Source organism: Asparagus officinalis, chromosome 6 (genome assembly GCF_001876935.1).
Source record: "Asparagus officinalis chromosome 6, Aspof.V1, whole genome shotgun sequence".
Lineage (NCBI taxonomy): Eukaryota > Viridiplantae > Streptophyta > Magnoliopsida > Asparagales > Asparagaceae > Asparagus > Asparagus officinalis.
Window position 1 is genome coordinate 76,539,725 of NC_033799.1, and position 25,671 is coordinate 76,565,395.

The window sequence follows — 25,671 nt, forward strand, 5'->3', positions numbered from 1 at the left end:
GACGCAGAAATTTTATTGGGCGGTGAAGAATTGAATGAAATATCTATTAGAAAACAGATAGCGTACCAGCTCTAATACACCAGCTAGAGAAATACGGTTCCACACGTCTCGGCTTTTCATTCATGGGTATTGAAGGATAAGGTACCCCCTGTAGATAGCAAAATCAACCTTTATAAGAATATAGTCAATAATGCAAATTAAAAACTACTATATTTGCTTATGTGTAGAGAAGTATGTGATCCCAAATTTCTCTTTTAAGCACCGTTGTATTATTTCCACATTGCAAGATAAAAGCATCAGGTATCAAGTTATCAAGCAAGGCAGAAATATAGAACAATATTATCCACAATCATCTGGCCACTAACAAGGATTCCACATTCGATAAATATTGAAATATATTGTCTAGGCAAATTTATGATTTAGGGTCAGACCATCACAATCTTAAAATAAGATAAAGTGACTTGGGTATAAAAAACATCAGATATTTTTCCCTTTCATTTAGGATATGTAGGACACACCAATCAAAGCTTATATGTCCGATCCACCTGGATATACACCTGGAATTGAAACCATTATTCAATTCCCACTTTCACAAAGCTCGTAGTTCTCTACATCGTTTTAGGTTCTTTTAATATACAATATATAATTGTGAGTTGAGTATATATATATAGTGGTGCCTTCATGTCTGTTCAGACAATTGCTATTCACACCATGTATGACACACTAACACTGCGTCAGTGTATGAACCATAATTTTTTTTTTTTTTTTTGGTGGGGTGGGGGGGGTGGCGGGGTGTTGGGGGTGTCAAACTAGCTTCTAAGCTAGCTTTTCCATATCTACATATTTGATGACATCCTAAATAAGCTAGCTTTTAAGCCCATTTTCAAAAAGTTGGGCTTCCCCAACTTATGAAAAACTAACATATAAGCTCATCTAAACAAGGAAGGTTTGACCAAGTAAATGACTTTACTACCCATACAGATTTTATAAAATTGGGCTTAAAAAACATAAGCCCTCCCGAACACCATCAATGTTTCCTAAATGAACCAATCTACAAGGAGATGTTTTTAAGTAAAATACAGAACGAGAAAAATAATAATATTCAGTACAAAACCCGTATCATTCTACTAGGATAGGTGACTTTTCCTGTAAGAACCATATCATTCTACCAGACAACAAAAGCATAGGAGTAAAGACATGCTGCCACATGTCAGGGCAGTGATTTCTAAAAATCATTTTATACTCTTCCAAGGATATCAGATTTTATCAAAAGTAGATCACATATGTTTGTATTTTCAAGGCTCCCATGCCTTCAAAATTTGCATTTAACAAAATATGTTAAATATCTTGAAGAAATGACAAACATGCACAAAACTAGTTTTAACCTGCATTTTTTTGAAAACTTTTAATCAGTAAATTGAATTTTAGGATTTTTTGACTTGCTGATACTTTTCTTAAGGACACTTACTGAGATTTTGATGACGCTTCAACTCGTAAAATAATTATGATGATATCATCTCTCTGGTACAAACGTGTAATTTTTGTATGAATACTAGTCCTGACCTCTACTGAATAAAGTTCTTAATTATTAAAATGTGTCCAGCATTTTATCTGCGCGCGCGCGACACATACACATATGTGTATGTATGTGTGCATGCTTGTATTAATGTGCATGTTTCATGTATTGTATTTGTGTAATTATGTGTACTTATGCAAACACAAACATGTATGTCCACATGTGTTTTCAAAAACTATGGAATGTCCTCATGTCAGATTTTGGAAGATTTCAATGTCAGACACTCAGGTTAGATGCCTATGTCATGTGCCCAAGAAACATGACAAGACAAAAAATGGTGTATGACTTTGTGCTAACATGAACAACTGTGTGACTATGTCTCTCACTAATTAGTCTTACAAAATTACAAAGGTTTCATAAATTTTATTTGGTTCGTATCTCGGGTGACTGTCGGTTTATTATTACAATAAACAATGAAGTGATAGGACTTGCAGAAATACATGAGGATGCACAATCATGTTAAGAAATGCTTTACCAAAGTTTCATGTATATGCATACAGAAGTCTAGGGACAAGGTTCAGACAGAAGCAAACAAAATAATAAAGTAACAGGAAAAAACATGGCCGAATAAATGTAAAAGGTGACAGTTGATACCTTTGTCACGCAATAATAGGTCTTTCCTGACTCCCATATCCGTCGCCCAATTATATATTCCCGATCACTACAGAAGAATGGAAACTGAAAAAATAACAAATGACAAAGGCGATGTCAAGAAATATTAAGATATTTTAAAGATAATCACTCACTGACTTAATCCTTGTTATTTGTTGCGAACCTTTTTTATCCAGTGAACAATCATGGTTCCATTCTGAGGGAACTCCTCCAAAATTTTGTAGTATGCAAGCATGTTATCCCATTTACAGCGGAATTCATCATCCCAGAAGAAATCTCTAACCAATTCCGGAGTTGCATCCTCAAAAACAGTTCTACTTCGGTAAATTATTGGACCCGACTGTAAAACAGGAACAAAATCAAAAGCTAACATGCTGAAATAGATGTCATAATTTGTATGAAGCCTTATACAAACATTTGAGACTAGGGAAAACATCCAGATCCAGCAAAGATTAATGCAAGTTTCTAAATTAGCCTATCAAGAGCTGAGATGCAAAATAAATTCAGTTGAAGAACTAATAGCTAAAAAATAAGTTATAAATAGACTGATGAAACGAACGGATGCAACAGAAACAGGAAGAGAAAGATTAAAAAGAAAAGTGAAACCATATAAACATGCAAAATGGCTCATGATGGAGTAACATGAAACATCTTATTCTAATTCATGTAAATTTGAAGCAAAAGCACAACTCATAGGCTTCTAAACTGATACCCAATGGAGAGAATGGACAATCACCTCAGGTTCAAGCCGCCAAGCTTGGTAGGTCATGTTTGATGTAATTTTTTCCATCTGATTTTGCCAAGCAAGCTCTCCAGCCTTTCCATCCAAAAGATGTAACAAATGTTCCATGTCTTTTTCTGTGACAATATCTTTCTCACCTTCAGGTAATCCACTGCCAAATCCGAAAAGTTTGTGAAAAAATTATTTCACTTCCACAAACAAGAAACCGAAGCTTGTGACGTAGGGTACAATTTAGTTCATTTTCTTGCACGAAAAATAGTACGCTGAGATTCTCATAAATGGCCTTTATAAAAAAATACGATTTTTCATGAATAACAGATTATGTACCAGGTGAAATGGTCCCCAGCAGGCAGACACAGTCATTTATAGTTGGCAGGACTCATAAAACAATTATCAACATCAATTTTAAGTCTTCCCCATATCTCATTAAATGGATTTGACTATGTTGTACAACCCTAAAAATTCAAAGAGGAAGCAAATCAAACATAAGCTACAATAAGAAAACTCAACAACTGAACCTTATCTATAGTCTCTAGCAATCTACCTAACTTCAACTGTCTTTAGCAGTCTAATGACTAGCAAACTCCAAAGAGGAACAAATAAACATAAATGACAACAAGAAAACCAACAACGTTTTTTTATCTATAGCCTCTAGCAGTCTAGCCAACTTCAATTGTCATGAAAGTAATAAATAATGAAAAGAAGCAGTATCGGTCATCAAATTATAAGACATATTGAATCATATGGGTGACAAATTCAACATTACAAACTCCTAACAACGCCCACTAAAAAGTCATCACACGTGTAGAACCTATAGTACCTCTGCTCAATAGTCAATACTTCTCTTTAAAGATATGTTGGACTAAGCCAAGCAGACATTTAAAATGGTTGGACAAATGCATTAAGGATTGATGACCCTCTCAAACCAAATGAGGTTAGTGTAGACTAAAAATTAATTGAATATGAATTTCCTTCCGTATAATTGGAAGCTCTTGCGCCAATTCTATTTCCCCCACCCCACCCCCAACAAAAAAAGAAAAAAAATCAACCAACCGTTTATATGGTTAATTTGTCAGCTAGTGCATTCTGATATTTTAAGCATGACAAAATTGACAAGGATAGGTTGTATTGAGAAGAAGGCCAACAGATGGTTAGTTACCCTTGCAGGCTTGTATTGAGAAGAAGGCCAACAGATGGTTAGTTACCCTTGCAGGCTTGCATAGTTTTAAGGCATTCACAAATGTCAAAAAATGACATAGATTATCATTGCTTGTGAAATAACAAGGGTACGAAAGCAATCTTCGTTCTATTGCCAAGAAATATTAGATTTCAAAGGTGAGGAACAAATTAGGTGGACCAATTTAATCAGTATCAATGTATCATCCAGCAACAAATTTCTGCAGATGAAAGATCAAAAAGTGATGCCACAGTATCAAAAGGACAAACATTTCAAGTGGAATTCCACAAACCATGCTTTATTATTGGCCACCATCAATTAAAGATCTGACAGATATGAATATTTGTTGTTAAGGAAAGGGAGAAGTTTTGTTTCATTAATCTAGCATAGTCAAATTGATATATCAACTATTTGATAATGGGGGTAAAACAAGTGTGAAGTTCCCACCCTCACGATAACAAGTTTACAAGAAAACCTATAACATTAATTCACATACATGCTTGTTGTTTGATGCTTGATACGAAAGGAAGCTTAGCCATTCTCCAGATTAGAGGTTGGAGCTCTAATCGGATCAGAAAAAGCCAATCCAGGTGGTGCCAAACATCTGAAAAAGCTCTATCTCTACGATGAGCTATTGAACCTTTTTCATAAACCTTCTTCAATCACTGACCACAGTACACAGGAGGACTCAGATACATAAAAGAATGACATTTATTTGCAGCAAAGGGAAGGGACAAGTGACTGGTGCAATCGGCTGCTGATTAGGGTTTTTCTTTCTAGTAAATAAACATGGAACCAAAAGCTAGTGTCCCTTATCCAAACTCACCAATTCATTTCCGTTACATTAATCCCTAACGTTAATGGAGTGTTCAGCTCCATCGGAACAGCCTTTACGAAACAATTTTGTCAGTACAAGATCTGAAATAACAAAAAGACAGTCTAGTTTATCAATGAGCTAAACTCTATGATTTTCCTACTGACATCAAAGCTAAATGAAATTACATGAATAATTCACAAACTGTATACGAATCAAAATGACGACATTTTCTAACAACCCCCCGATTCTTTTTTCATCAATATTTGCTTAATCCGAAAAAAAGAAAAAGAAAAAGAAACAAACAAACAAACAAACAAACAAAATCACTAAAGAATTAGAATGTTTCACAGCCATATGAATCAATATCACTAGATTTTCATGACAACCACTGATTTAGTTTTCATTGAAATTGACATTTCTAGAGACTAGTATTGACATAAAAAAATGGAAACTTTGACGTTCCAGGTTCATAGTTATCAACGCATTCTGTCTCTTATTTTACAAACAGCACACACAAATCTAACGCCTCAAAGATTTGGGGGGAAAATAAAAAAAACCTAATGCTTCACCATCTATACAAGAATCAAAATCAACCCCGGATCTTTCTCCCATTGAAATTGACATATCTAAAGACTAGAATCAACATAGCGAAAATCTGGGCGGAAAAAAAAAATCAAAATCCGTATTCATAGTTATTAACGCATTCTTGTCTCGCATTACATAAAAGAGGAAATCAAGCAAAAGTCCAAACCCCACAAAATCTAACATTCAAAAATAAGAAAAAATCACGAAGACCATGAGAACTGACCTCAAACTCTCCATAATCTCGCCGACCGAGCTCGACCCCCTCACCCCAACCCCCGCAGCAGCAGCCTCCTCCCCCGCCGCCTCCGCCGTCTCAATTCGACCACAGCCTCCTACAAACCGAGAACGTCGACAACGCCGTGAACGCGAACCACAGCCTCCTCGCGCCAAACCCCGGCGGCGCCGTCCAGACGAACCTCAACCTGCTCCTCAACCCTAGGAACACGAGCCCGGTCCACCTCGGCCGCCACGACCACCCTATCACGAGCCCGATCATGACGGCTACCCAGATCGGGACCGCGCAGAGGAGGAGGTCGACGAGGGTTTCGTCGAGGAGGAGGTCGACTAGGGTTTCGACCACCGCCGGCTTCTTCATGAATGCGGCGAACTCGCTGTAGATCTCTCCCATTGCCGACGAAAACACAAAGAAAAATGTACAATTTATCAGCCTAATTCGAGCGATCGAGCTCTCATCAAGAGAGGAGGGGGGGTTGTTGCAGGCCAAAAGGCAAGAAAATTGTAAACTTTTTTCAAACCCTAAATCAAGAATTGTTCTTTTTTTTTCTTTTTTTCTTTTTTCTGTGCGTGTTCAATTAAGGAAAGAGAGGAGGAGGGAGATTCTTACCGGGGGGTGATTATAAAGAGAAGGATTAGGATGTGGATAAAATTGGACACGTGCCGGTGACTTACGGGCTGCCGCGTTTTAGGATCGGATCCGATTTTAGGCGGGAGCCGGGTCGGATTCTTTTGGGTAGTGGATAAGGATGGGGTTTCACAAACATCTAACAAAAATTCAAATTTGTTAAGATAACAACCTTAAATGTTTATTGAAATTCCATCACTTGTTTTTTAAGGAAAAATTGCTTCAAGGCCCCAAAATCCAAAATGTGATATGCCCCAGCCCCTCATACTATTTCTGATGTGCTGCAGCCCCCAACTTTTGTTAAAATTATGTCCCAGCCCCTCCAGCTCATAATTATCCTATTTTTATATTTTTTTAACCCAAGATCCCAACTTTACCCCTCCACATTTCTTCTTCAATCATCTCCCCTCCAACCCCAGCCCCCTCAATCCCCAAACATCAAAAAAAATTGTGGTGCTTGCCAGCAGCGCGCTCGCCTCGAGGTCCTCCTTGGCGGCGACGACGGGTCGCTGGCGTTTGGTGGGCATCCTACTCCGTCTCCATCTAACGCCGTTTGGTGGGCGTCCTACTCCGTCTCCCATCGCTTGGATCTGGGGCGGCATCGGATATTACTTTAGTCACTTCGCTTGTTACCGAGGGTTCGGGCCGAGATGGGCCTCGATGTCGCTGTTGGTAATGACGATGATCACGACCTGCGAGTTCTTGAAGAGATTGTCGGCCAAGAATCGGGATTTCTCCTCCATCTGAGAGATTTTGATTTTGATTTTTAGAGAGAGAGGGGGGCATGAAAAGTTTAGGGAACGAGAAAGAAAATTAGATAGAATGCAATGTTTTATTTGTTTATTTTCTTTCTTTACTTTGGGTTTTCGTATCATATCATGGTTTGTTTGTGTACACTGAAAGAGAAAGGCTTGGTGGTGTAGTATTAAAGCTTTAAAATGAACGACCGTTTGGTGTAAAGTCCAAAGTCTATTCATTTGGGGTTTTTTTGGGGTTGAATTTTTTTTTAAATTTTTGGGTTTTTTTTGGGGTGGAGTTTGATGTTGTTCTCTATGCAGTTTGATTGTTATTGATATTGCAAATTGCATGGTAGGATTTTGGGAATGTATTGTGGTCATTGTTGTTAGTAAGTGGTGTTATTTGTCGTGTAGTTTATTATACACATAATGTACAAACTATATGTAGTTTATATACATAGGCAATTTTTGTTGGCTTGAAAAATATATGCAGTTTGTACATGATGGTTGATAATTGAGGAATAAAAACCTACATACAAAAATATTCATTTAAAATAATGGATGTATAAATGTTAAGTTTTACCTAATACAAGTGAACTATAGCAAATTAGCTGTTAACGTTTACATATTCCATGTTAAGTATAGTAGAGTAAGTGTTAACTTTTTCATTTTAAATGTTAAGTTTTGTTAATTAGTTGTTAAGTTTTACCCATTACATGTAAACGTATATCCCACAGTCATAGCTACAAATAACAAAACATAAATACATATTACAGGTCAATTTTGAATGTTGTTATACAAAATTAAGATATTAAGGAAGAACGGTCTTTAACATGTGAACATGGTTCAAGTTCATATAGTTAATATTTTAACCATAATATTTAGCATGTTAACTGTTGTGGTTAGCATGTTAACTCTTGTGTTTAACATGTTAACTCTTGTGGATAACATGTTAACTCTTGTGGCTATATGTTAACTCTTGTGGATACTTGTGGCTATATGTTAACTCTTGTGGCTATATGTTAACTCTTGTGGATAACATGTTAACTCTTGTGGATAACATATTAACTCTTGTGGATAACATGTTCACTATTATGGTTAACGGTTGTTTTTAATATGTTAACTATTATGGTTAACATGTTAACTATAAGAGCTTAGATATTAACTAATTATATGAGGATTGGTCTTACGCAGAAATATGTAGATGCAATCTCATACTGCTTGTTTAAGGTAGCGTTCTCTTGCAACTGTAACCATTACCGTAATCTATCTAAGATGCCCTCTTTTACTTTGTCATCGAGTCTTCCCCCGCGGAACAAATACAGTAGTTCCGGGTATATAATTATGCTGTTATCACTAACGATGACATCGACATACCTTAAAAAGCAATAAGTTACGGAGGGTTAAAATCTAAAACATGAAAGCTAACATGTTAACTCTTGTGGATAACATGTTAACTCTTGTGGCTAATTTGTTAACTCTTATGACTAACATGTTAACTCTTGTGGATAACATGTTAACTCTTGTGGCTAACATGTTAACTCTTGTGGCGAACAACTCTTGTGGATAACATGTTAACTCTTGTGGCTAACATGTTAACTCTTGTGGCGAACATGTTAACTATTGTGGATAACATGTTAACTCTTGTGGCAAACATGAATTATAGTTAACAGACAGTTTATGAGTAACAGTTAACAGATAATTCATTATAGTTAACAGTTTATAAATAACAGTTAACAAATAATGATTAATAGTTAATAAATTATAAATAATAGTTAACATATAATGGATTATAGTTAACAGTTTACTGAATATAGTTATCAATTTACCAATTAAGGTTAACATGTCACGTATTATAGTTAACATGTTAAATGAGAACTATATTAACGTGTATATGACCCGAAATAACAATTAACAGATAATTGATTACAAATAACAATTAATGGATAATGGATTATAGTTAACAGTTTACTGAATATAATTATCAATTTACCAATTAAAGTTAACTGAAATAACAGTTAACTTTAATTGGTAAATTGATCCATTATCCGTTAACTGAAATAACAGTTAACTTTAATTGGTAAATTAATAATTATATTCAATAAACTGTTAACTATAATCCATTATCCGTTAATTGTTATTTGTGATCCATTATCCGATAACTGTTATTTCGGGCCATATACATGTTAATATAGTTCTCATTTAACATGTTAATTATAACAAGAGTTAACATATAGCCACAAGAGTTAACATGTTATCCATAAGAGTTGATATGTTATCCACAAAAGTTAACATGTTATCGACAAGAGTTAACATATAGCCACAAGAGTTAACATGTTATCCACAAGAGTTGACATGTTATCCACAAAAGTTAACATGTTATCCATAAGAGTTAACATGTTATCCACAAGAGTTAACATGTTAAACACAAGAGTTAACATGCTAACTACAACAGTTAACATGCTAAATATTATGGTTAAAATATTAACTATATGAACTTGAACCATGTTCACATGTTAAAGACCGATCTTCCTTAATATCTTAATTTTGTATAACAACATTCAAAACTGACCTGTAATATGTATTTATGTTTTGTTTCTTCCTTAATATCTTAATTTTGTATAACAACATTCAAAACTGACCTGTAATATGTATTTATGTTTTGTTGTTTGTAGCTATGACTGTGGGATATACATCAGAATAATGAGCCTTGACTGAACAACAATTTTTGCAATCCATTAACAATTATGCATGAATCCCGCTCTTGACCTTGGTACCAATCTTCATCAAGAGAAAATGCCAATAAGAACCAAATCTCCTAACACGTGTAGCATTTTGAAACAATTTGTTCTATGGAATCTGGGAGAAAACATTTATCCTTGCAGATAAAGATACAACTTCAAATAACTATCAGACAAAGTGTAAAGCTTTTAACCGATATAAGCCCTCTACCGAAAGCTCTCTTGAAGATAATGCAACATACCTGATGAAAATATAAGCTTATTCCCAGTCACACTACATGTATTCAAATAAGAATCAAAATTATGCACAAAATATAAATAAATATATGTACTTTATTTGCACACTTCAGATGAACATTTACTTCATCTTATTCCTGACAACATAAACAAAAATTAAGTAGCAGACATAAGATTAATGTCAACTCAGCTGGCACTCTTTTTAACTTCAAACAAAGCGCAACTGTGAGGCTTCAGTTCATAACCCGAACGAGCCTCAGTGAAGACAATCTAGAAAAGAACCCTGGAAATGGAAGAGAAGTATCAACTAAACAGAACCATTCATTTCCTTCTAGAAGTGGAGGTAAGATAGCAATCTCAGGAAAATCATCAGCATTAAAGCAAAAAAACAAGTCTCCCTTATAAGAAGTTGACATGGTGTCATCTTTATCTGTCCTTATTGTCACAGCAAGAAATTTGCTCGTGGGGTCAGGCGAGTCGCTGTCGCCACCGTCGGTTTCGGGCTGGAGGGGTTTCTTATGGTTAGAGAGGTCGAGGGAGCAGTCGGCGTCATCGACGATGACGACGGATTTGGGGGAGGTAGAGATGAGGAGCTTGCGGAGGTGGGAGTTGGAGTGGACGACGGTGAGTTCGAGGACGTAGAGGTCGAAGTCGAGGAAGTTGGCGAAGTGTAAACAGGGTCTCCGCCGCCGCCGCCGTCGTCGGTTTCAACACCGCCTTGTCTTCCCTCCTTTTATCCCCATCACCTTCCCCCTACCCTAGAAGACCCTTGCTACCAAAGAGGAGAGAAGGGGGTTGTTGTCTCCATGGAAAAAAGGACAGACAGAGAAGGAGGAGGAGGAGAAGAAGAGGAGTAATTTGGGGTTTTATGAGATTTTTTTTCTTGGGAAGTGTAAATAGGGCTGAACACATCTTGGGAAGTGTAATTGGGGCCAAAACATATTAGAAAAAGTACAGGGGGCTGTTGCACATTGTTTTTTTTAATTTTGGGGCCTTGAAGCAATTTTTCCATTTTTTAAACTAGTTGTTAATGTTTGATTATGAAATCTCTCCATTTTACGTTTAAGTATTCTCATATCTTAGAAAATCACATGTCCACTAGATCGGTCCACTTGATATTTTCTCAATAAATAAAGATAGTGTAAGCTAGAATTTTTCGGGGGTTAATGAATAAATTACGCGAATGTTGTTTTATATGATAAAAAGAAGACAGTCTTTTTATTCATGATTTGTAGCATAAAAGATGGTAAAATAGTGCTAATGTTGGTCCAACCGTATCACCGCTTTTTTTAAAAGGAAAAGATTACGTCATTTATGTTTTTTTAGGAAATAGAGTACAATCTCTTTCAAAAGATAGGAAAACGACGTGGTACCGAGCTCTGAACCTGTACGCTTCCAGGTTGTACAACCTCCTGAACAAAACAAGTATACTCAACGACAAAAAGTACCGCTTGTAATATGTCCGTTTTTGCTCACAAGTTTCGGTTGTAGTTATTTCAATCTAAAAAACAACATTAATAATTTTTCGCTTCCAGACTACATCACAACCCTGTATACGGAATTAGTACGCCTAACAACAGAGAACACAGCTTGTAATATGTCAATCTCTACTTCCAAATGTAACTATAGCAATCTAAATATGGGAATAACATTAATTGTTTTGTAAGTGAGATTGTCACGCCACTTAAAGCTCAATCAAATAGTCCCTAAATATTACCAAGGACTAATTAGTTCATGGACATAATAGGCCAGATGTGGAAGATTATGGTGGAAATTTCGAGTCTTAGTCTTAGGGTTATTTTAAGATCTCTTATTTTGCGGGGTAGAATTTCTTAGATACTAGATAAAGATAGAATTTCAAAAAATATCATATTTTTATCATTTTCAAAAATAAATAAGACAATGAGATAAACATTGTCGAAATCTTATGTTGTATCTTTTTTATCAAAACGTCTTGGACTTCTGTGTGGACTAATTCTTAAAGTTGGATTAAAAGTTTTCGTACAATAAATGGAGATAATATGTAAAATGGAGATAATATGTACACTTGGATGTTGGATTTAAATCTAATTAAATCTATTTGTAGACACTTATGTTACATCAGTGTTTTGCTGCTATCTTTAAGGTTGACACGCATAAAGTGATCAATTAGTTAATTTGGGTCAGTGGGTATTTAATTTAATCATGGGTTAATTGTGTGGATACGAGACTGCAATTCTAATTTTATGAGGGCTAAATTAGAAAATTGTAATATCTATAAATAAAGGGTTATGATCCCTAATCTGACTTTAACGTTCTCTAATTCTCTTAATCCTCATCTAAAGAGAAACTAAAGGAGATACCCTCGAGATTAGAAGATCAAACCCTAATTCAGATCTGGGCAAATCTTTATGGATTCAGGTATTGCTTCCACTCTTGTTATAATTAATCTCTTTGAATCAATCACGGTTATATATATTGTATGTTTTAGATTGGTTAAGATCTTAATACCAACAAGTGGTATCAGAGCCACCGTGGTTAATTCTTAGGGATTTAAAATTAAGAAATAAAGGTTCTTTTGATATCGATTTGTTTAATTAAGATCTATTTCACGGATGAACAACAAAAGCTCATGTTTTGTTTCTGTTTATTTTTTAATTCTATCGTTTGGATGATCCGGATCAAATCATTGATCAAGATCGTGTGCTGTTGATTTAAGTTTTTGGCCGTCCATCAAATCATTGATCCAGATCGGCACCGCGCAGAGGAGGTCGACTAGGGTTTCGACCACCGCTGACTTCTTCATGAAGGCGGCGAACTCGCTGTAGATCTCTCTCATTGCCGATGAAAACACAAAGAAAAATGTACAATTTATCAGCCTAATTCGAGCGATCGAGCTCTCATCAAGAGAGAAGGGGGGGTTATTGCCGGCCAAAAGCCAAGAAAATTGTAAACTTCTTTCAAACCCTAGATCAAGAATTTTTCTTTTTTCTTTTTCTTTTGTGTTTAATTAAGGAAAGAGAGGAGGAGGGAGATTTTTACCGGGGGGTGATTATAAAGAGAAGGATTAGGATGTGGATAAAACTGGACACGTGCCGGTAACTTACGGGCTGCCACATTTTAGAATCGGATCCAATTTTAGGCGGAACTGGGTCGGATTCTTTTGGGTAGTGGATAAGGATGGGGTTTCACAAACATCTAACAAAAATTCAAATTTGTTAAGATAATAACCTTAAATGTTTATTGAAATTTCATCACTTATTTTTTAAACTAGTTATTAATGTTTGATTATGAAATCTCTCCATTTTACGTTTAAGTATTCTCATATCTTAGAAAATCACATGTCTACCAGATCGGTCCGCTTGACACTTTCTCTCAATAAATAAAGATAGTGTAGCCTAGAATTTTTCGGAGGTTAATAAATAAATTACGCTAATGTTATTTTACATGATAAAAGAAGATGGTCTGTTTATTCATGATTTGTAACATAAAAGATGGTAAATAGTGCCAACTTGTCCAACTGTATCACCGCTTTTTTAAAAGGAAAAGATTACACCATTTATGTTTTTTAGGAAATAGAGTACAATCTCTTTCAAAAGATAGGAAAACGACGTGACACCGAGCTCTGAACATGTACGCTTCCAGGTTGCACAACCTCCTGAACAAAACAAGTATACTCAACAACGAAGAGTACCGCTTGTAATAATACGTCTGTTTTCGCTCACAAGTTCCAGTTGTAGTTATTTCAATCTAAAAAACAGCATTAATAATTTTACGCTTCCAGACTACATCACAACCATGTATACGGAATAAGTATGCCCAACAACAGAGAACACCACTTGTAATATGTCAAATTCTACTTCCAAATGTAACTATAGCAAACTAAATATGGGAATAACATTAATTGTTTTTTAAGTGAGATTGCCATGCCACTTAAAACTCAATCAAATAGTCCCTAAATATTACCTGTGAGTAAGTTTAAAGGTAGGGACTAATTAGTTCATGGACATAAAAGGCCAGATGGTGGAAGATTGTGGTGGAAATTTCGGGGCAGAATTTCTTAGATACTAGATATAGATAGAATTTCAAAAAAATATCTTACTTTTATCATTTTCAAAAATAAACAAGATAATGAGATAAATATTGTCGAAATCTTATGTTGTATTGTTTTTTTTTTATCAAAACGTCTTGGACTTCTATGTGGACTAATTCTTAAGATATGAAAATGACATTAATTACTTTGCATGTATTAATGCGATGTAATTGAAATTTCTAGCCCGAAGAAGTAAAATGCTATATGTGTTCGGGTTTGGGTTTGGATGTTTGCTGGTATTGGATTTGGACCCGAAGTTGTTGAGAGGTTGTCACTAGTTGTGAGAGAAGTTGACACGTGGAATCGAAACAAAGCGGAGCTTTGGTCAGTTTTTTTGGGACAAATTTTCAAAACCAACCCATTTGATAAACTAATTGCAAAAAACAACCCGTTTCAGATTTATTTAGAGAAACCGACCTGGTTTCAGCACTGTCGCTGAAACCAGGTCGGTTTTTCTAAAAAACTTTACGAAACTTCACGGGAGTTCAACTCCCGTGAAGTTTTTTCTCATAACAAAACTTCACGGGAGTTCAACTCCCGTGAAGTTTCGGAAACTTTTTTTCAAAAACCGACCTGGTTTCAGCGTTGAGGCTGAAACCGGGTCGGTTTTTGCAAATAAAACTGAAATTGGTCTTTTTTTGGGAATAGTTTATCAAATGGGTTGGTTTTGAAAATTTGTCCGTTCTTTTTCTACCGAATTAAATATTCTTAATTAGGTTTGAAATAATTTTTTAATCTCAATGATAAGATTTCGTGATTAAAATATTATTATAGGGAGATGGTGCATCCGCGTCAACTATACCAGCTCACGGAGCTTGGCGAGCTCAGATTATTATATCTCGAACCACTCTTTATTCTTAAATCTCTATACTAAGATCACTTTTTAAATTCCATATGTTTGTGCTCTAAATAAATTTTAAAAATAACTGATAACATTCTTATGCCCTTTGAACTAAAACCATTAAATTATTCACGATTCTTAGTAAGTCCTAATTTTTATTAAAAAAGTTATGATGGCGAAATATTCGTTTAATGCTTTATATGTAGGTAGCTTGGTCAAGTCTGTTGGCTCCCTATTAAAAGAGTACATAGTAAGTTGAACCAAGTCTCTTGTTATTTGAAGCATGACTTTATAAACATTGATATTATGTGTTTTTGTCTTAACCCACCTCTCCTTCATTGCATAAAATTCTGAACAAAACAATTCTTAGTTTCTTTCGTTCAAGGAAATTACAATGAGTTTAAAGCTACTAGGTGAATTGCACATGCAACGCACGTGGTATGAATTTTTAGATTTGGCTAAAATTAATGATTTAGTTTAGCATTTCACTCTAATTTATTCATTGAATCTTTTTAAGTTAATTTGGAGTTAAACAAACATATGATAGCCTAGTGAAGACCCAGAAGGAGCACTACTACTTTTTCACAAATCTTATATCACTATTAAAAGGATAATTATATAGTAAGATTTAGTTATGTTTTCACATCTAAGATTGATTCATTAATTTGCCTTCAAGAGTTTTCAGATTTTCATTTTCCAATGTACAGAAGAATATAAATCAAACCAGTTTATTACACTTATTTCTAAATGAATATTTTCTCGTAAACGGGGTATCAAATTGTTAAAATTAGTATGTAGAAAGATCATTTAACTCGGTTCCAAACCTTTTTAGTAGAAATATAAATAAAAGTATAATTTTACAATTGATAGTTTTATTCCTCTTTATAATGACAAGAAAGGAATTGACGCATGCATGCTCTACACAATTTTATACAATATGACTAAAAGCAAGAATAAAATACCAGTTTTAAACACAACTCTACATTATAATGTGCTTCCCAAGTTACCTCTCCGCCATGTTCTAGTACAGTGTCTTCAAAAACATCACCTAGCATTTCAATGGACCGGCAAAAGACAAAGATGCATAGTCTTCTTCCAGTGTCAAGTCCCTGTACTAAAAATGACAATAAAATTTGTCAGCCAAATGCCATATTGCAGAGTAAACAGAAAGATAAGTTAATACATGGGGCACTACTTAGATTTGTTGCATCGATATTAAATAGGGCACCAAGACAAAGACCTTGATCAGGATACATGTAATCACTCTCGTGAAAACGCTGAAGTTTATGTGACGATTTCGATCTCCCTTTCCACTTCTACACAAGCATTATAAGAGTAGGTATCTCCAATATAAAAGGAACGTATGAAAAAAAATAGAACTCCAAATAAATGATGCTAAAAGGAAAAAATTAGAAGAATTTTCTAAACCAATTTGTTAGTCAATCTAACTATTTAACCGCATCATAAAATATTTTTATATTATTAAATTCATGTGTTTAAGAAAACAAACAAATTAATTGAGGGAAGATGCCTCTTAAAAAATGCCACCTTTTATTTATATGAAACCGTGTGTACAAGCTTTCCTTTCTATAATGATTCATTACCCTTTCTTTTTGGATGTAAAATATCAGCAAAAAAAATTCCAAAAGAGATCTAACAGTAACACTTGAGTTAAATAAATTTTAAGATATTGATAGAAAAATTTAGCATGTCAAAATAACTCCATTGAGAAAAAAAACTTTTCGATGAACAACCTTAAAATTCTGAATTTGTGAATAAATACGTAATAAGTTCTCAAGAATTTGAAGGGCTTCAATTGATTAGCAATCCACGGTGCATTTCAATAGAGGCTAGAGTGAAATTCAGAATCTCCTTTAAAGGAATCAAGATCTCCAATTACTTTGCCAAATTCATCACTTTATATGGCTCCTTCATACTTACTGGTATCGCAGGCCCATACATGAACAGAAAATTTGTGCCAGTTTAGAGATGATGATCTCAGATATGTGTTGTATCAGTTAATAACATTAGTCTTTTGAATTATTCTTATCTCCTCTGCTTCTAATTTTGAAGCTTAACCAATGGTGCAATGTGGTGCATTGGGAATTTAATCTCCCGACTACTTTCATTAGGTAATAGCTGTATTTTATCATACCTTTTGTGCATTCTTGAGGTTTATGAGGTTTTAGCAAATATGAATAGGATTCGAAAAACTTTAGAAAAAGGCTATCAAGATTATTTTATAGGCATATACATGAAGTTTAACGTGAAGAGTATGTTTATTGAATCATTATCATACTTAGTTGTTGTCGACTACTATGGCATGCTAGTGGTAGTACTATGGCCATCTTTCATTTGGTATCTATTAATCATGTGATACTAAAATTCTGTAGGTATAACATTCTGCTGTATTACATGCCAAATAATTATAGTATGTTATCAAAACTATGAGGTTTGAATCATGTACTTATAACAACAACAAAAAAAGAAAAAAAGTATACATCTAGCTAAACTTTGACATTTTTAGGGACTATCATTTTATCATTATGTAAATATTTACATGATGAAGAATAAGACAAAACAATGTCAGTGTTCCAAGTCTGTGTTATAGAACTGTCATAGCATATCAAACAAAATCCCTTATGACTTTATCCATAGCATGTAGAAGTTAAAGTTGGCTATTTTGAGGTTGCTAACCCACTAAACACATAATATTCAATCATAATTATTTATTATGCATATTCAAGTGCAAATTTTTAAAAATTTAGGAGATTAGTGATTGTTTGCATGGGTGCTTACATGAGCGCATTGATGTGTGGAATGAGCTTATGTTGGAGGTTTTGAAGGAAAGATGAAACATGTTGATTTGTGCAAGTGTGTATTCTTTGCTTGGAATATTGAATAAGTTTTTGTGAAATTCTGAATAATTTACAGTATCGTTTCTCCAATCCGATTCAATTGACAAAGAATATTTGTGTAAGTTTATAGTCAATATAAGAAGATTTGTGTAAGTTCATAGTCAATATCTTCCAAAATCGGATATGAGGATAGGAGAGAAATATTTAAGAGAGAAAAATAAGTCTAACTAATAATATTGGAAAATATATGAACCATGTTATATAAGAGCTATTTAAATAAAAGAAAATTTCTTGAATCAGAGTTCAATGTGTTTGATATATGTAAATATAATTGTGGATCTCCAAAATTGGTCGTAAATCCACCAATTTAATGCCCAAATGATTTCAATTATATGACCTATATATGTATATCCAAATATGAGAATTTGGATCTAGATATTGAACTTATGTTTGTCTTTGTATCTTTGTCCTATCAAAACTATAAAAAGTATATCCATATTTAATATCCATAGCAATCCTATCAGATGCAAATATGAATATATCCTTAGATATTTGTATATTTCATCCCTAAAAAATATACCAACCAATTATACCAGCAAGATAAGTAAAAATCTCTCTGAAAAGTTAAGACATGAGAGAATTGTACTACCTGCTTCATCCCTAAAAAATATATGCAATTAATTGTACCAACAAGATTAGTAAATATCTCTCTGAAAAGTCAAGACACAAGAGAATTATTCTCTATAGGACACATCTTCATAAAGCTCTCTTCCTTGTGTTGTCATCCTCATTAAGATGGAAATGTAAAAATTTAAGATTAAAAAGATAAAGTTGCTCTATTTTTAGCTCAAATAAAAATCGAGACAAAACATTTCACTAATAAAGAGACATAAACCCTTCAAGGCTTCAACTGCTTATTTGATCAAACTGTGTACATTAGTTTCATTGACTACCCAAGTCCTTAAGGTTAATCAACACACCGTCATTTTATAATTACAAAATAAATTTAGTACCTTAAGCAACCACCTGAAAGCGTGACTCAATAAATGCCAAAATGTATTCCTCAAAGAAGTTAGGTTGATGGTGGCGTGTGAGAGGTATTTGGCATATAACCATGTAATATTACAAAGGCAAGATAACCAAATCGTATATTCTAAAGTCCAATGAATAAAATCCATCAGGGATTGAGCAATAAATGAATTCACAACACTCATGTAGACCATAACATACAATCTGGGAGGATTACACGAGCAATGCACGTGGTAAAATTTTTAGATTTATTTTAACTTGATCATTTTATTTAGGGAATGTTGTTGTAAAAATTTATTGAATGTAAACAATGGAACAAACATATGGACAGAAGCTAAAAATTCACAATATTTTAACGATGAAATTACATTTAGGGATCAATTGGGCGATAGTACAGTGGGTGCATCCTCAACAATAGAAAACAAACTATGATATACAAGCCATAATAACACATCATTTATGCGTCAATGATATACATTACTTTACTAAATAAATATGGAAAACAAGTATTATTCAGGCTACAACCAGAATCAAGTCATGCAATGATATAGGATGATGATATTCAGACAATTGGATGAGGCAAATAATGAATGTGTATTAACAACTATCTTAACTTGAAAGTATAACAATCCTCAGCAGTCCAACAACAATAATATTATCAACTATCCTCATCAATTGAGAGCGCTAGGCCAAAGTTATAAATGCTAAAAGCAAAGAACGATAAGTCAATTCTGAAATAAATTATAAAATAACCAAATATTATCAACTATCCTCTTCAAATGAGAGCGCTAGGCCAAAGTTACAAATGCTAAGTTGGATGTTGGTTTTTAGATTTTTTTTTTTGGAAATTGTGTAATTTTTATTACACTGTGTTTGTTTTTTTTCTAAGTTATGTTTGAATTAAAGTATTATAAGTAGTTTTACATGATACACTGAACATAACGAACATGTTCCAACAAATGGTATCAAAATGGAATAGGTAAGAAAATTTGAGGTATTAAATTGTTAAAAGTACATTAGGTGTACCAAATTTATAAAAGTGGTAAACTTTAGGGTACCAAAGTGAATAAATATCTTTTTCCATTTCTACACAATATGAGTACTACTTCATCATATTTGATAGGCTTGTGTCATTCCAGCAAGTCTTCACCTAATTTCCGGATGTAATAAGGCTTTTAGAAGAATCATCCTAATTTCCGTGTGACCTATATCTTCCAGGAAAATCCCTTCTATACTACTTTTTCAAATATATCAGTCTACCAACCTGATTAAATTTTACTAAAACAATATTAGGCCAATGTAACATTGCTCACAAACTTTACAATTTTCTACTTACATCCTAACATTAATCACATAAATTACACATCAAAACCAGAATACACCCCACGATCCCTCAAAGCCTCTCCTCCTCCTCCACATTGTTCTTCCCCTTGCTCGCTTGCCCAAGATCCCTCTTTCTCTTCTCCTTCTGCGAAAACAAGTTGCTCTTCTCTTTCTTCTCAAAAGAATAATATTTACTATAATACCCATGGCATTTTGTTAAAACTCTAGCATTTAAAGTTATAAGTAAGGATACACATGGGATATTACTAATATACGTGAGCATATCAATAAACAACTTGTATGCATGGGTTCAACTATTTCTAGTAAGGAAATATGTATGATAACAGGGAGCAACATTGAAAAAAGGTAAGAATCAAGAAAGAGAGGGTATAGACAAAAAAATTTAAAAATCAAAATCAAAGTTAAAAGTTAGCAGAAATCATACCCAATTTTTTTCTTTGATAATCACCAACCTGAATTTGTTTCTTTCCTGATGCACTAAAATCTGAGATTTAAAGAGATGATGGCAGAGAAGGCATAGTATTTTTCTGAAAACTTGATTTGGGGTTGCATCTAAAATGATAAGGATAATAATAACCATTATTGTAAATTAATTGCCCATTGATGAATGTAGAGAGAGTGGGGATACATTGAAGGATTTGAATAGTAACCGAAGGAGAGGGAGAAGAACGAAGGTTTGAGACTTTTGAGTTTCTGATTTTTTTGTACAAACTTGATTATATTTTCGACTATTTACATGAACAGGAAAATGACGAAGAGACTCCAATTAAAGTTATATTTTATCTACAATATAATTACATTTTTTGTTATTTTTCTTTATTTTTATATTTGATGAAAGATTCCAGTAAGCAGATTCTTCGATCTTGCATTGATGATGCCTGAACACCATCATCGATCCTGCATGTGAAGCTCCGATCAATGCCATGACATGCAATCTCACAAAATTTTTAAGAGATCAAAGGTTAAAACTAAAATAGATAGGCCATGTCCTACATTCTTTCACTTTATACACACATTTATCAATTAAATTATTCATTAATTCGGAGCCAAGGGGAGTTGAGAAGCTTAATCGTGAATTTGTTTGAGAGAAGGTCAATTATAAGATTCATTAGTTGGAATTTCTTTTTGATAAATAATTAATTGGAAGTTTAAGAGGTTAAGTATGAGAACTTCTCACAAACTTTAGTTTCAATCTTCAAGTAGCGTTACTTCTCAAAGTATTCATCTTTGATTCAGACTATAAAAATTTTCTCAAGAATGAGCTGAAGGCGTCAAAAATTGCCTACGGGCTCTCGCACGCAGCTCGAAACAGAGAGAAGACGATGAACGTCACTATCTGAGTCACGAAAGCTTAATTAACATCGATGAGCGCATGAAGTAAGTCGATGAACCGTGTGAAGCAACGGAACTGCAGAATAACGAAGATACGAACTGATCGGGAGCTACGCTTTGCTTACGAAAGACGAATCGCCCATCGTGTCCCATCTACTCCATATGTGATTCAACCATGGGAGCTTGTAGATCTCCTCGTCGGCTTTCCTTCACACTTTGAATCGCGCAATTCCGAGTTCGGACGACGAAGATACGACAAAAATGGACGGGATGCACAAAACAATGCCCTGGGCCTTAACGGAGACACTGCGAGTGTCTCGGCCAAGGCCAACCATCTGGATTTGTTTCAACTGATCTAATGTTATCCTAGAACGTGATAAAGTGGTTATAACTGAGGATAAGAGTGAATCGGTCGTTCTTATTCGAAAACAGAGCTCCCGAAGCCTATAAATACAACCCTAGGGCCATCATTTGCACAAATCTGAAATTCTTGAGCCTTTGCGAAGCCCTGCTGAATCAAAGACTGAGAAGCACGAATTTCAGAGAGGAGGAGGAGATCGGATCGAGTTCTTCGATATAAGGAAGAGGAGTTAATCAGATCCATATCCCGGTTCCTTCCCTTGAGATCGTACCTAGCTGCGATCTTGAGAAGAGTGGTTATCTCGATGTTGCCGAGATAATCGCTTCGGTTTTTTGATTTCTTCGCGAATCAACAAAACTCCGGATTGATCTGATCGCTTGGTAGTCCATGGATATTAACGTCCCCGACACAGACAAAGATCTCATGCAAGCAGCGGTAGATAAATGTCTGTTGCGTTTGTTTGAGAAGAGTTGTAATTTTTTTTATTTTATTATGTAGGGAGATCTTATAAAAAGATCAAACTTTTAAACTTATTGTAACAACTAAAACTGTAATAAGTTGCACAATGAAAACATCAACTTTTCACCCAAACATGAGCATCTAATTTAATTCACGTGATGAAGTAAAAGAATGTAAAATTATTCAGATACAAGTTACAACACACATAAAACTGTGTAATCCCTCCTCACTTACAGATCCTAAAAGTTTCCCTGAAGCACCAAAAAATCACATGAGATTAAATTAAGCGACCAAATAAAGTCAAATAATATTTATCATGACGAATCAAGAGAAGATAGAATTATATAAACCTGATATGTACTATGTGAAAATTCCTCATTATTTGCAGTTCCCGAGAGAGAGAGAGGAAAAAAAGAATTAGAAGCAAGTGAAATAACAAGTTTCTCTAAAGATTATATACTATCTACTTCTTTTCATCATATGATTAGAATATTTATAGCTACAAATGGAGACTATCAGAATTCACTACTGATTTTTGGACTATAAAAAAGTGACTCTTAGATACCATTCCAAAATAACTAAATGACACATAAAGACTAATAACAAAATGTAACTCTTATTGCATTTAGTATGTGTTATTAGACATTAAAGCCGTGTAAACATTCATGCATGTGGTGGGCTTTGCTTGCTAATCCACGTCCATAACAATATGCTTTGAGTTATAACAAACGTATCATTCAAAGTTATAGTATAGTTTATAAAATATTATAGGTGTAAATTTTGATCTCCTGAAAATAGGGAACTTCGTTTGTATTAATAAGAATGCTTATTACAAACTAATCAATCGAAATTACAACAGAAGCGGAGGGAATGCCCTCCTTGTTTAGTGTGGGGACTTTTCGGTAGCTACAGGATGCTTCGCTCGATGCTTGTGTCGAGTCTGCTTCCCTTGGACGATTCGACCGAGGTCGCTGGAGAGCTTCAGTACACAGTAGAAACTCGGTTTGATGGAATTCGGGTTCTCGAGTTCGGCGGCGATCAGGGCCCGGAACTGAGAGGGGATGCTACAGTGCAAGAGGTTATGCAAAGAGCTTGTCGTCAACTCTTGTGGGAGTCGAGAGCTGATGGTTCAATTAGCTGATTCAACGATGAGCGAATCGCTGGATGGCTGAGAAACAGCTGAACTTCTTCTTCGTAGTTGGCAGAAGTTCTGAACTGGTGAACTGATCAACCCATTGAACCCCTTCTTCGTGGCTGGAAGAAGTTCTTAAATGGTAGAGAGACGGCGTGGTCACTCCTTGAATCATGGGATGTGACCATGACTGTCAAGAGATGTCTTGCCGCCCATCTGTACTACGAACGGTCACTCGATGGGGTGTGTTTCACGTCATGTCACGTAGGAGTTGGAAGGCCCCTCCTCGTATGCGAGACAGCGGACGTCCACTACTCAAGTGGATTTGGCCAGCCTACTGTGCGCCGGCGGATCTAGCTCTTGACTTGGACCGTTGAGCTGAGTCGCATTTATGAGCGCGCAGGTTGATTTGGCGTCTGTCCGATCATTTGTACTGTGAGCGGCCACTCGACGGGCCTGGAGTACTGTGCTCTCTCCCTCTTTAGGTCGGAAGAGGTGGGAAAGCGGGTTCCCAGTATTCGAGTGGGTTTGGACAGCTCGTCGAATGTGGCTCAGACAGCCGAGGTGAGCTGCATTTATAAATGTTCAGGTCGACTCGACACCTGCCCTCTCACTCGTACTGTGAGCGGCCACTCGACGGTCCTGAAGTACCGTGCCCTCTCCCTTCAGGTCGAGAGGGGTGGGAAAGCCCGCCTCAGCACGTGGGGTAGCAGATACCTAGCTATACTGGCGGCCTTGAGGTTTGCTGGCGAATTTGACTACAGACTCGGTCAGGCGAGTTGTGATAAAAGGTGAATTCCCGTGGCTTGGGCGACTTCTCCTTGCAGGCGAATTTCTCGCAAGCTCACGGAGGTATTTTTTACCGTCTACAAATATATTATAGTATACATATGGATATATTAAAATATATTTTAGTATACATTCTTCTTTTATGTATAATACACTATAGAAATAAAGTTTAGCATAATATAGATATATCAAACTATGGTAAATATTTATATCATATATTAATCTTAAGTGTACATATTGTTTGATTATAATTATAATTATAGTATAATATATAATATAATATAATATAGATATAAAGTTCATTAATTATTAATATCTAAACTTCAGTATAAACTTTTTATACTATAGTTTAAAATTATCTATCTAACTATACTAAATATAAGATTGGTTGTTATGTGAAAATTTTGAAGGGGTATAGTTTATGTATGTATGCATGTAGACACACTTGTTGTCCTTTTATTGGGATCTTCAATGAACCGAAAGAATAAGTAGCACAAAATTTTATATAAAACACATCAACATAATTAGAACTACACATCCTAAAGCAAATGATATGTAACAAAATTCTTTTAGCATTGAAAGATAGACTCGGTGACTATCGCACACAAAGATTCTCTCTCTCTCTCTCTCTATGGAATTATCTTTTTTCCCTAAATCGTTTTGTCTCAATTTACCCCAAATACATAAGATGAAAAAGAAACAAAGAGATGTGGATAAGAAATGAGTTTCTTCTATTACGACAACACACACCACATTAAAACTTTAATTTAGATAATATAAATGCATCCATCCAGGCACAGAAGTATTAAACAAATGTGAATGGACGGAACTCATGTCTCAACTTCATCATGAGCTCCTCTGACACCCTCCTTCTCCACTGAAACCTTCATCACCACCTTCAAATCCACATTCGTTGCCTTGATCGAAATATCTGCCACTACTTCCTTCGTCAGAGCCATCATCTTCACTGAATCAGCTACAATTGCCCATCGAACCCAGCTGCTCCGTCTCCTCTGACATCATCCCCAACCCCTACTACCGAAATCGCCAAACTTGCTACAATCACCTTCACCAAATTCACCTCGCCGCTAATGTCGAGCTTGCCTCAATGGCAGAAGCAGATCTTTTAGTATTCGAACTCCCCCTCTTCCTTCAATTTCCTTGCATTAGTAGAGCAAAGAAGAGTAGCAGGGGGGGAAAATGTAGAACTTAGATACTTTAATCATTTGATTTGACTTAGTATTTGTTATGTGAAGAGTGGGAAAGAGGGGACCTGGGAAGGAGATTATATAGGAAATGAAATGAAACAGATGGAAGTTGAAGGGGTTCATGATAATTTGTTGGAGGTATCAAGAGGAGCTCACTTGT

General features: G+C 35.1%; 1 pseudogene; it reads right to left on the minus strand.

The window, feature by feature from the left end:
• LOC109844306 overlaps window positions 1–6,041 on the minus strand; it is a 7,334-nt pseudogene extending 1,293 nt beyond the window's left edge.